The sequence below is a fragment of the Antechinus flavipes genome, chromosome 2 (genome assembly GCF_016432865.1).
Source record: "Antechinus flavipes isolate AdamAnt ecotype Samford, QLD, Australia chromosome 2, AdamAnt_v2, whole genome shotgun sequence".
In the NCBI taxonomy this organism is placed as follows: domain Eukaryota; kingdom Metazoa; phylum Chordata; class Mammalia; order Dasyuromorphia; family Dasyuridae; genus Antechinus; species Antechinus flavipes.
The window spans coordinates 657,229,440-657,242,142 of NC_067399.1; the positions used below are offsets into that span (position 1 = coordinate 657,229,440).

At 37.1% G+C, this 12,703-nt stretch overlaps 1 protein-coding gene across 1 annotated transcript in view; it reads left to right on the forward strand.

Moving 5' to 3' along the window:
• The first annotated feature begins 4,880 nt into the window (after window positions 1-4,880).
• CTNNA3 (catenin alpha 3) overlaps window positions 4,881-12,703 on the forward strand; it is a 1,962,241-nt gene continuing 1,954,418 nt past the window's right edge. Inside the window, exon 1 of the mRNA XM_051982587.1 lies at window positions 4,881-4,971. The gene's annotated coding sequence lies outside the window, so the exon portion shown is untranslated. The remainder of the gene's footprint in view (window positions 4,972-12,703) is intronic.

The window sequence follows — 12,703 nt, forward strand, 5'->3', positions numbered from 1 at the left end:
CCTTTTTAGATTTCTCTTGAGTTCTATATTTGTAGATCAAACTTTTTGTTAAGTTCTGGTTTTTTCATCAGAAATAGATGAAATTCGCTTACTTCGTTGAATGTCCATCTTCTTCCCTGGAAAAAGATGCTCATTCTCGCTGGGTAAGTTATTTTTGGTTGCATACCAAGTTCCTTAGCCTTTCGGAATATCATATTCCAGGCCCTTCGATCTTTTAATGTGGATGCTGCCAGATCCTGGGTGATCCTTATTGTGGCTCCTTGATACTTGAATTGGGTTTTTCTAGCCGCTTGCAATATTTTTTCTTTCATCTGAGGGTTCTGGCATTTGGCCACTATATTCCTTGGTGTTTTGATTTTAGGATCCCGTTCAGTGGGTGATCGATGAATCCTTTCAATGTTTATTTTTTCCTCTGTTCCTATGACTTCTGGGCAGTTCTCTTTGATAATTTCCTGGAAGACAGTGTCCAGGCTCTTTTTTTCATCATGTTTTTCTGGGAGTCCAATGATTCTCAGATTGTCTCTCCTGGATCTGTTTTCCAGGTCTGTTGTCTTCCCCAGAAGGTATTTCACATTTTTCTCCATTGTTTGATTTTTTTGGATTTGCTTGACTGATTCTTCTTGTCTCCTCGAGTCATTCAATTCCACTTGTTCAATTCTGATTTTCAGTGAAGTATTCTCTTCACTCACTTTTTTAAAATCTTTCTCTAATTGTCCAATTGAGTTCTTTTGTTCTGTGGAATTTTTTTCCATTTCGCCAATTTTGTTTTTTAGAGAGCTGTTTTCTGTTTCCAGTTCACTAATCCTATTTTTCAAGGATTTTACTTCTTTATCCACTCTCTCTTTAACTGACTTCTCCAGGCTCTTTTCCCATTTTTCTTCTAGCTCCCTTGTGAGAGCCTTTTTAATCACTTCTATGAGGTTCATCTGTGCTGAGGAACAGAGGATCTCCTCCTTTGGGGAATCACCTGGGGACTGCCTGTTTTTAGTCTCCTCAGGATTTAGAGTCTGCTCTCTATCTGTATAGAAGCTGTCAAGGGTTAAAGTCCTCTTCAGCTTCTTGCTCATTCTGTCTATTAATCAGAGACAAACTACCAAAGAAAAACAGAAAAAACTGGAGTCTTTCTTTGGGGGGGGGGGCTGGGTGTGTTATCGAGCTTCCTCTACAGACTGCAGGGGGCAGCAGTGAGGCACTAGCAGGACTGTGTGCGCCTGCGCTCTGAGATCCCAGAGCGTGCTGAGTCACTGAGGGGGGGGAAGGGGGGGGCGGCCAGGTCCCGAGAGACTCCAGCTGTTTGGGGTTGTATTCTTCAGCCCCGGTGTTTTTAGCTTCTCTGCTGGGCTGCTGACTTGCTGCAGGTTCCAAACCTGTAGCGAAGCTCTCCCCGCAGAGACGGCTGCGATCACTCCCCACCCCCTCTCCAGTCTGCTCCCGTGCTCTCACTGCCGCTGCCCGCCGCCTGCGCCCGATCTAAAACCGCCCCAGCCCTCCAGTAAAGACAGACCTTTCTTGGCGGATCTCAAGGATGGCTTCTCTTGGTAACTATATGTGGGTTTTTTTCAGTCAAGCATTGATTCAGAGGCTTGTAATGAAGTGGATAGTGAGAGAAAGCATGGAGCTTATGCAGCTGTGAGCCTCCTCTCCGCCATCTTAACCGGAAGTCCTAATGCACTCTTGATGAAATTGATTAGTCAGTTATTTTTTTCAGAGTAGGAAACTGAGTTAAACCACATTTTTAAGGTTATTCACTTTAATTCTTTGATTATAAGATGGAAGAGACCATATATTGCAGAAAATTGCAAGTATTTTACTTCATAGAATATAATGTCTTAGAATACTGTTCAAATGAATATAGATCTGGACTTGGAGTCAGAAAAACCTGAGTTGAACAGGGTTTTGCAAAGGTGAATGTTGAAAGCTATCTTTGCATGTATTTATATAAAAATAAAATTAAATTAAATTAAAAAGAAATGCAAGAAGACCTGAGTTCAGCTTACTATGCAGTTCTGTGAAAGTCCTTTAATCTCTCCGTTTCAGTTTCTTCATTTTAAAAATGAGTTTAATAAAGGCATTTATTGCTTGTTGTCAATATTAAATGAGATTACATGTAAAGTCCTTCAAAAACCTTAAGATACGGTGTAAATTTTATTGTTATTGTCATTATTGTTTATTATTATTTTTATCATATGCTTTCCATTCAGAATTGGACCAGAAAGGCAACTTATAAGAGATCATTTAGTCCAGTTTGTTCATATGGAAACTTCTGTAAGTACTTAATGAATCCCAGAGAGGCTTTGACTTGCCCATGGTCATATATATAGTTAGTGACAGAACTGAGATTAGCCCCTCAGGGCACCTGACTTCTACCCCAGTGTACTTTTCCATATACAATACTGTCTTTTCTAGTCTTTCATGAGAGAAGATTTTTACTCTTGGAATCCTGGGTGGGATAAATCTCCACAAATCACTACTTCAAAAGCACAAGCTGTAATGGGCACATTGTGTCCTACTTCTTGGTGCTGATATGAATAGATTTCACTTAGTGCAGCATTATGGAGTTCTTCAAATATACTCTCCAGTGGTTAAATGATGTGAAATGTGGACCAGGGTTATTGAATGTAATTTTAAAAAATAAGGTCAAAGTATGAGTGGAAGAATGGATGAAGAAAAAAGCAGCAATCTGCTGAATATAAGAAACACATATAAAAATAAAGACACGTATGGAATGAAAATTTGCTATCAATTTAAATAGATATGAAAATTCACAATGCCAAGAGAAATAAATATGGAAACCGCTTTATAGTTAAATGAATGACAGGTAACAAAACAATATTATTATTAAATATATACTAATTGGTATAACATCTAAATTAATAAAAGGTTATGTGAATTGCAAAAAGATACAAATAGCATCACTGTAGGGGATTTTAATGATACTCTCTTAGAGCTAGATAAATCAACAGAAGATAAACAACAAGGAAAAGATAAAACTGAACAGTCTTTTGAAGAAATTAGATCTGAAAGACTTATGGAATTTGCTGAATAAAAGCTTTAAAGAATATATATAATTCTTACCACTACACGATACCTCTCTATAAAAACAGACTGTGCTAGGGCATAGAGAAATTATAAATAAATGTGAAAAAGAATATAAACTCCTTGAGAGTAGAGACTATTTCAGTCTTTCTATCTCCAGTCCAGTATCTTGCAGAGTACCTCGAATATAATATTTGTTTAACAAAAGCTTGTATACTGGGAAAAAAGGATTAGAGGATTTAAAGTTAACCATGATTTAGCATCTCAGAGATTATAAATGAGTATTCTAGAATAACTCAGGAAATACCAGATATGTGAATGAGTTAAATCAAAGTGTCTGTCTCCCCATGAAATCCTGGCAAAAGACTTCCCATAATCAGTATTTGCCAACTTTTTATTCTTCCTTTTATATGCAGATATGTTAGGGCTACACACTAATTATACAATAAAGGAAAAAAAAATTGTATGGACTCCTCCCCAAATTGAGGAAAAGCTTTTGAAATCCAGTTTTTTATTTTACTGAATTTTTCTGAATTGAATGAATTACTGGAGAGGGAGGATGAGCTGTACAGCGAATTAAACAGAACAATATTCTCTCCTGGATTCTCAGTAGGAATTTTGCCATTTAAAAAATATTTTGTGTGAAACAAAAGCCCATCTTTTTTTTTAACATCAATATTCTTTCAATAAAATGAGCAATTTCAGAGGAAATCAGGCAAACCTTTGTGAACTGATTCAAAACAAAATGAACTGAAGTAGGAGAATACTTTATCAACAACATTAAAAATCCTGGAACTCTGACCAACACAATGATAAACCACAATTGTAAGAATGAAGATGAATTATACCACTCACCTCTGTGGCAAAGGTGCCTATTGAGTGAATGTATTTTTCTGGAATATGTAAATATTAAGAGATAAATATTTGCTCAGTGGGAACAACAAAAAATACTGATTATTTAGAAAACAAGATAAAAAAAATTAAAAAAAAAAACCAATTAACTCAGCAAAAGTGTTCACCATCATCACAATTGGCCATGACTTTGAGTCTTGAATATCCTAATCTCAAAGAGCCCAAGTGGTGCATAATGCATTGGAGAGGATGAGTAGGTTTTAACCCATTACCAGTACAATGAAACCTGGGTAAAAGATGTGATTGGATAGAAATAGGATCTGTAATGTAGGTGGTCAGGTCCTGTGCTAAAACAAAGGACAACCTCAGGACAGAACTGTATGCTTCTTTGGTATCCATGCAATGCCAAGAGCCTTGGAGGACTCCCCCAATTTTGAGTGAGTTCCCCATGGGAGATTTCTTGGAGGACGTGTCCAAGAGACTGGAATGATGACCAGGTAGTAGGGGTGGATGGTGATTGGCAGTACCAGAGCCAATAGAATGTTGAAGCATTGATTCCAGAGGTTTTCAGTGACCAATGGCAGGTCAGTAAATCCTCTTCCTCCCTTGGGGACCCCGATTGGCTGCTACTTAAAGTCCATTGCAATATAATTTATATACTGATGGAATCTGGAGCGCTGCAGTTAGTATATCCCTTTCACCTTTCATTCCTCTTACATATCAAATAGTAGCTCCCTTCTAATCGACTGTTCCAGAACTTTCAGCTTTTTGCTTGTTGCAACACGACAGCCCCCATCCAAAGTTCACCTCAGGCCTTGGGTCACTTGTTCATCAAGGGAAAGCCCTCGGCAGCCCAGCTTGCTGGCTTTGCATGTTTTCCACTGGCATATTGCTTTAAGAGTGCCCAACCCCCAAAGCAGCGGCCACTGTGTCCTGTCAGTCATCCTGAAATACACTAGGGTGCTTGTCAGACTGTTTGCCTACACATGCATCACAAGCCAAATTCGGAGCCCATCCGTGGGGCCGAACTTCCAAACATAAGCGATTGCTTGGGCAGCCGGCTTAGGAGCTGTCGGTGGCCAAGTAAGTGTTTGTGTCCTGGGGTCCGGTTTGGTGAGTGATGGCTGGGCTGATCACTTTTTTTTGGAAGTCTAACTTTGAAAACACATTTTTTTTTTCTCCTGCCAAGTGAACTCTCATCATTGTAGCTTGTCTCTGAGGGGCACCTTTTGATGTAAAGTTCTGAAGAGAAATAAAGGGAAGTGCATCTGTCAGGTAGTGTGCAGAGTTGGCCGGTGTTTTAGGGTGATCCCCTCCTCTGGGCAGCTCCGGGGGCAGCTCAGGGAGATACAGAATGCCAGTCTTGTCCTCATGGGATGCTGTGAGCCTCTCCGTGTCATTTCTGCTGAGGTGGGCACATTTAGAAGCGGTTCCAATGTGAAAGTTCTTTAGGAGAGATTTCTTTGAAGTGCTGGAGAGAAATAATAATAATTAATAATAATGATAATGGTACAGATAGATTATATTAATATAATGCTTCCAAGTTTGCAAAGCACTTTGTGTGCATTATCTCATTCATCCAAACTATAGTAGCTGAACAATAACATATTTGAAACATTTCCACTGGGGATCCGAAGTATTATCATTTGAGTAGGTGTGGTTCTGGGAAATAGTCTACTCAATCTTGATAATGTATGTAAGACACTTGGCAAATCTGAAAGTTCTTGATGTGTCAACTATTATTACATCCCTTCGTAATGCAATCTATGCATCAAGATTCTATTACAGAATTCTAAAGTTAAAATTAAATGTAAATTTTTTAAAAGAATTTTTTCCCCTTTATGTTTTTTAATCAGGCAATACTTATTGGCAAGAATGCAAAAGGGAAAAGGAAAAGAAGTCAGTGAATTCAATGCTTGCATTTTCAATCATAGTTTGAAGATAGTTCCCAGGCAACCAAGAGTTGTAAGTTTCCCGTTGTTCCAGTTACCCCTAAGTTGCTTCTTTAAAAAAGAGGAACTCTTAAAGGGACTACAATTTTTGGAAACCAGTCCAGTGCCATGTAAATTTTGCTGTATACTTACAATTCCTAGATGCACAGTGGAATAGTGGATAGAAGCTGGGATTAGAATTGGGAAAACCTGGATTTGAGTCTTGTTTGGGGAATGTTAGCTGTGAAATCCTGGGCAAATCATTTTACTTTTTAGTGCATAAAGTGTCTAAACTCGAGATAATTTACTGGAACTTCTCTAAATCCTAATTCATAGAGGAGACGCAATCTTGGTTGGTGGAGGGACTTCCCCAAGTGGCCTGAATCACAGATCCTTTTTGCAATTACACAAAAGAAATTCTCTTTGACACATTAATCATTTGGATGTCATTCTCAGTAAGTATGGCTGATCCTTGCATCAGTTATAAAAAGAATGATCTTTTATTGTTTGTCCATTGACTATTTTCATGGGATCATAAACTCGAGAGTCAGAAGGGGCCTTAGATATCAATAAAATAATGAAACCTCTTTATTTTGCAAAGGAGGAAATTAGATCTTAGAGAAGTGAACCAATTTGTACAAGGTCACCCAGGTAAGTGGCAAGGAGAGTTTCGTTCTCTGTGGAATGGGCTCTCTGAGGAGTTAGTGAGTTTCTCATCACTGGAGGTCTCCAAGAAAAGGCTAGATGACAACTTGTTGGGAGTGGTGGCGGGGCTAAAGAGATTCTTTAAGGGGCATGTGTTGAATTACTTGGCTTCTAATCTCACTTTCATCTCAGATTCTGTGATTCTGAGACTGGATTCTTCAATAGATGAAGAATATTTTATCAGTGTTTAATTGATTACAGAACCAGGGTGGAAAAAGCTCCTTCCAACATACAGGGTTTCACATCATGGCTTCTGACTTTCAATTCAAGATAGGATTCAGCTATATAATATATATATTATAATTATATAATATATATAATTATAATATATATATATATAATAAGCTTCCACCTTATATTATAGCATATTTTTGGCCACCCAAGTTGGCCACCACCAACCCAAGATGAAGATTATATAAAGGAAGAAGTTCAAGGTTGACACTTTGTGATTTTAAAACAACAAACCATAGATTTTTAGAGAAAAAGGGCCTTGTGATCATTTGTTCAAAGTCTCTCATTTTGTCTAAGAGAAAACTGAAGACCAGAGAAGGAAGGTACAGTTATTCCTTCCACATCTCAACTTTCCTTTTCCACCTCAGTTTAAATATATCATGGGTTAGCATATAAAATTAAATGAGAATTTTTGGGCAATTTTTCAGAAGTTGCAAATGATATTACAAAACAAGCAGATGATATAGAAAAGTTTTAAAACAGAAATATGTATAGTTTTGTATAATAAAACTTCTTAAACTTTTCCCACTTGCAACCCCTTTTCACCTGAGAAATTTTTACACAACCCTGGGTATACAGGCATATAAAATAGATATACAAATCCAATCATTTACTGATAGTAAATCATGATTTTGCAACCCTCCACCCCGCAATTCAGTTATGTTACTCTGTAAACCCACGGTTTTAAAAGATTTATTGTCTAATATCAACCCGGATTTTATGATAAGATGCTGTAAACATCCCACAAACGAAAAAGAAAACCAAACTGATTTCTCTAGAACAAAAGGAGGGCCAAAAAGTTTTACATAATTTTCCAGATTGTAGGACCATCATGCCCCAACCCTATTTATTCAAAGTCCCTTGGAGATTTAGTAAATAGTGGGTCTAGAGTTTAAATAAACCCAGTTCTACTGTCTCCAAATTGAGGGCTCTCTTTTGCTATACCAAGCTGGTTGAAGGAGCTGGGATGTTAACCTGGAGAAGAGAGGACTCGGTGGTGTTATGATAGCTGTGTTCAAGCATTTGAAGGGTTATCACCTGGAAGAAGGATTAGATTTGTTGGCTTTGGTCCCTGAGGGAAGAACTAGGATTAGGAGATGTTGTTCTTTGTTCTCCAAGAGGACCATGATATCACGGAGGGGATGCCATGACATGCTAGTGAATTGGATTTGGGTGATGGAGGGCAATGCAAAGTTACTTGCCTCATGGGAGTAGCAAAGAGATATAATCAAGCTTGAGGGAAGGGGTAATTTCCTAAGATGGAGAGTTTCCCCATCTGTGGAATGGAGTCTCTGGGGAGCTAGTAAGTTCCCTATCACTGGAAATCTCCAAGAAAAGGATAGATGACGACTTGTTGGGAGGGATATGGAAGCAAGCACGTGTTGAACTGCTTGACTTCTGATCTCTCTTCCACCTCAGATTCTGTGATTCTGAGAATGGATTCTTCAACAGCTGAAATATATTTAATCAGTGTCTAATTGGAAAAAAATTCCCTCCAAAGTACGGGGGAATGTTCTGGCCTATCTCTCTAGTAGCTGATTTGTGAAAGGCGTCAGTCTATGGGTGAAGGGTGAAGGTGAAAGAAAGAGAATCTAGGGGGAGAAAGAATAGGAAACTGAAGTTCCCACACAGTTTCTCCATGACAACAATTTATATGATTACTTTGAGAGCACAGAGGGAATTTTTTTACGGATATTTCTCTTCTCTTTGCTCAGATAAGCAGGGCATTCAATAGTTTATAATGTCTTTGTCAACTGGCCAGAGACAAATCTAGAGAAATAAATCTCTGGCTTGGTGGTTGATGGGTAATTCACTCTTATGAGCTCTTTTTACTCACTACCTTAGGCAGTATAAAACTTACAGAAAATCCAGTGGTTTGAGCTGCCTGACCATACTATGGAGTAACTCCATCGGCCCATTAGGGTTATCCCTTATAGCAACCACTGTCACAATGCTCTTAATGAGACAGATGTTGTCTCTGATATAATGCATTAGGATACCATTGTTCTCTAGCTGGAGGGCACAATGGAAGATTCTTTGAGATTCTTTGCTGAGATCAGATAAAATGGGCTTTCTTGTGTAGTGAGACTATCTCATTGCCTCTTCTGTCAGTTTGTCCCATTTAATTCTTCAGCATTTCTAAGAGTCTAGAAACTCAGTTTTTTTAATCCATAAAATCAGGATAATAACACCAGTAGTAGTAGTAATAATAACAGATGCCTTTTATATAGTGATTGTAGGATTATAAAGCGCTTTACATTATTTCATGTGAGACAACAGACTTGGGAGACAAGAGCAATTATTGTTATTGTTGTTATCATAACCATTGTACAGATAGAGAAACTAAGGTTTAGGGAAGCTTGTCAAGGATTATGGAACTCAGAAGTTTCTGTATCTCAGGTTTTGAACTCAAGTCTTGATTCCTAGTTCATGGCTCATAGGGTTGTTTTGAAGAAAGTTGTTTTTAACTTTAAATGCTCCATCAATAAGTTGTTTTTATTGTTAATATGATGATGATTTTGCATATTCAGAATTTTAAATATCCATTTACATGGACGGTACCAAGTGTTGTAGATTTAATGACAAAAACACTTGCTTTCAAGGGGATCATGTTGCACTCATTGCTTGGAATATTGGAACAGGTGCTGCAGTCAGAGTCAGGGCACTTGAGTTCAATACTTTGCTATGGCATGTAGTCGCTGTGTGACTCCAGATGAATTATAACTGATCTCTGCCACAAATTCCTGATCAGTAAATGGGCCTAATGCTATTACCCACTTGACACAGTTGTGAGAAATGTACTAGTTAAAGAGACAGATAGATGATGCAGTGATAGAATGCTGGACTTGGTATCAGGAAAATCTGAGTTCAAATCTAGCTTGAGATTTTAGTAATTGTGTGTGGTCAAGTCACTTAACTTTTCTGTGCCTCAGTTTCCTCATTTGTAAAGTGGGACTAACAGTACCTCCTTTCCAGGTTTGTTATTTGGATCAAATGAGATAATACTTGTAAAATCCCCTTGCAAACCTTAAAGTACTCTATACGTGTTAGTTGTTGTTACTTATTAGCATTATTATTATCATTGCTAAAGATCAAAGAACTACACGAGTGTTAATTATTAATATTATCACCAGGGCAGCAATACTACATCTACACAAACAAGTAAAGACAAGGAATCTGAGAAGGGAGAGAGTAGTAGCAATTGAGAGAATGGAGAAAGACTTCTTGAAAGGGATGGCAATTATTTAGTCTTAGATGCAGATAGATTCTAGACATAAGAAGACAATGTATTCCAGACATTGGGGATAATCAAAGCAAAAAGTACAGAGAAATGAGAGATGGAGTGATGAATCCAAGTACAAAAATCCATCTAATTGGGCTGGGATGTAGAATATACGAGAAAGCACCACGAGAAATAAATCAGAAAAGAGATATAGGAGCCAGAGTAGATGTCAGACTGTGGAATTCCTAGAGGCAATGGAGAACCACTAAGGATTTTTGAATAAACGAATGGTGGAGTTAGACTTTTATATTTTAGCAATATCAATTTGACAGCTATCTTGAGGATGGAACAGGAAAGAACCTGGAGTTAAAGAAAGCAATTAGGAGATTATTTCAAATGAGAGCCTGAGCCAAGATGGTGACCACACGAATGGGGAGAAAGAATTTTAAAAAACTTAAGAGATGGTATCATTTTCCCATGGATATGGAGTACAAAGGAAAGGAAAGGCAGTGCCATGTGGAAGAGATGTCCCATCTTCTGCCTTACTTTGAAAAAGTTGAAATTGTTAATGTTTGCCCCAGTCTGGAGAGATTCAAGGAAAGACTTGGCATTTCCTAAAAACAAACCCAAACAAGGAACAGTTCTTCCCACCCCTATCCCATACAATGAAATCCCAATTCTACTAAACATTTAAACTCCATTTTTACCTGAAGGGTGATTAGATTTTTATGTAATTTTTTTTCATTTAAAATTAAGGTTATTTTCCTTGTTCTTTAATTGAAAAAGAAAAAAATAGCCCCCAAACTTTGAAAACTTTATTTCTTTGTTTGAAGGTAAATAAAACTGATCATTCATAATAATTGCTGATATTTTTATGGTACTTTAAGGTTTCTGGAGCACTTTGTGTCTATAAACTTATTTAATCCTAGAAACAATCCTGTGAAGTAGGGATCATTATTATGATCATTTTAGGGTTGAGAAAACTGAGACTCAAAGCATAAGTTTTTTTTTTTTGGTCTGAGATTATATAGCCAGCTCTCGAGTTTCTATGGGGTGAGGGGCAAAGAGTGTTCTGTTCCATGTCTCCCTGTCTCCAGTCCAACTTCCTCTATTCACTAGGCCTTGCTGACCCTTCTTGGGAAGGTGAATTTGATATAAGATTTAAATGTAATTGTGCTCCCATATTTTAGCTATATGGGTTTAAGCTGAATCCATGGAGCTTTATTACTTCTGCAATTTTTGTTTAGATGATGGGAAAAGGTTTAATATTGCATAACATGGCTAGAATCATCAGCAGGTGCAGGGGCATAGGCCCTTTGTTCTTTTATAATTGATAGCCAAAGCATTTTTATAGAACATATTTCTTCTTAATTAAATTTGGTTTTGGCCTTGTTTCAAGACCCATAGAGTTCATCAGATATGCATGCATATAAACAAGCATATATATTCTGGAGGATTTAATTTAGTCTCTTTAAATTAAATAATACCTATTTATGATTCCTTTGAGAGATTATAATGTAAGTGTATATATAAATATATATATGTGTGTGTGTATGTATGTATGTGTGTGTGTGTATGTGTGTCATTCTAGGAAGCTTTTGGTTTGAATTCCAACATCTTTAAAATTTCCATTTTCATTCTACTATAAAGATTCTAAAATCTAATACAATATTCTTCACTTGGAGTTCTATGCATGGCAAACAAATTAGCTTTTGAAGATCCAGAAACACAGTAAATTGATCCAGGATACTTCCACCAGCTGTGTACCCCTCGTGTGTAGCTGTGACCCCTGGTGTTTGTTCTTTATTTAGAATTCTGATGTTGTTCTGAAAGAATTCAGGATCTTTCATAAGATTTCTATGGATTAGGCTGTTATTACTGTCTAGCATGATCTGTAAAGAAAGAGTCCATCAATGGAATGTGTATGTTGAGGAAGAATAACTGAGGTTTTGATGACAATGTATTAATTGTGGTGAATTGCTGGAAAAAAAAGAGTGATGAATTTAGTCAGATAATCTTGGACTGAATCCCAAATCTCTCTGTGTAGCTGTGGACTAGTCACTTAACCTCTATGAATCTCAATTTTTTCACCTGCAAAATGAACATGACAACAGTACCTACCTTATGGGATTGTTTTTAGGATCAAATAAGACTGTATACCCAAAATATGTAGACTGAAAAATGAAACATCAGACTAGAAAACTTCAAAACTAGATCTAATTGTAGGATCTTATGTTCTGAAATCTAATTTTAAGGTCCTAAGCTACAGAAGTAAAACTGTACTGAGAGATGAAAGCATGGGTAGATTGATGATTCACAGAAAAGCTATTCTCCTTTGGTTGATTCATTCATTCATCCAATAAGTATTTTTACTAAGAATTTACTATGACTCAAAAATTCTGTTATGTGCTAAAGATACAAAGAAACACAAAGGTACCATGACTGGGAATGCCAACCTATAATATACACTCATTATGTAGACTTTGCTCTTAGGAGGAAATAAGATTTTTTTGAACTGGTGTGACAAGGCTCAAAATTAAAATATGGTCATAGAATGGCTTTTCTTCTTCATAAGAAATTACAGCACTGAATGTTAAGAAAATATAAACCTGTACCTAAATCCTTCATATTGAGCATGGAAACTTGTATAGAATATTTGGATACTGAAAAAAAAGAGAAGTAGAAATGATATTCTTTGAGGAACATACTATAGACTCTCTAGCTG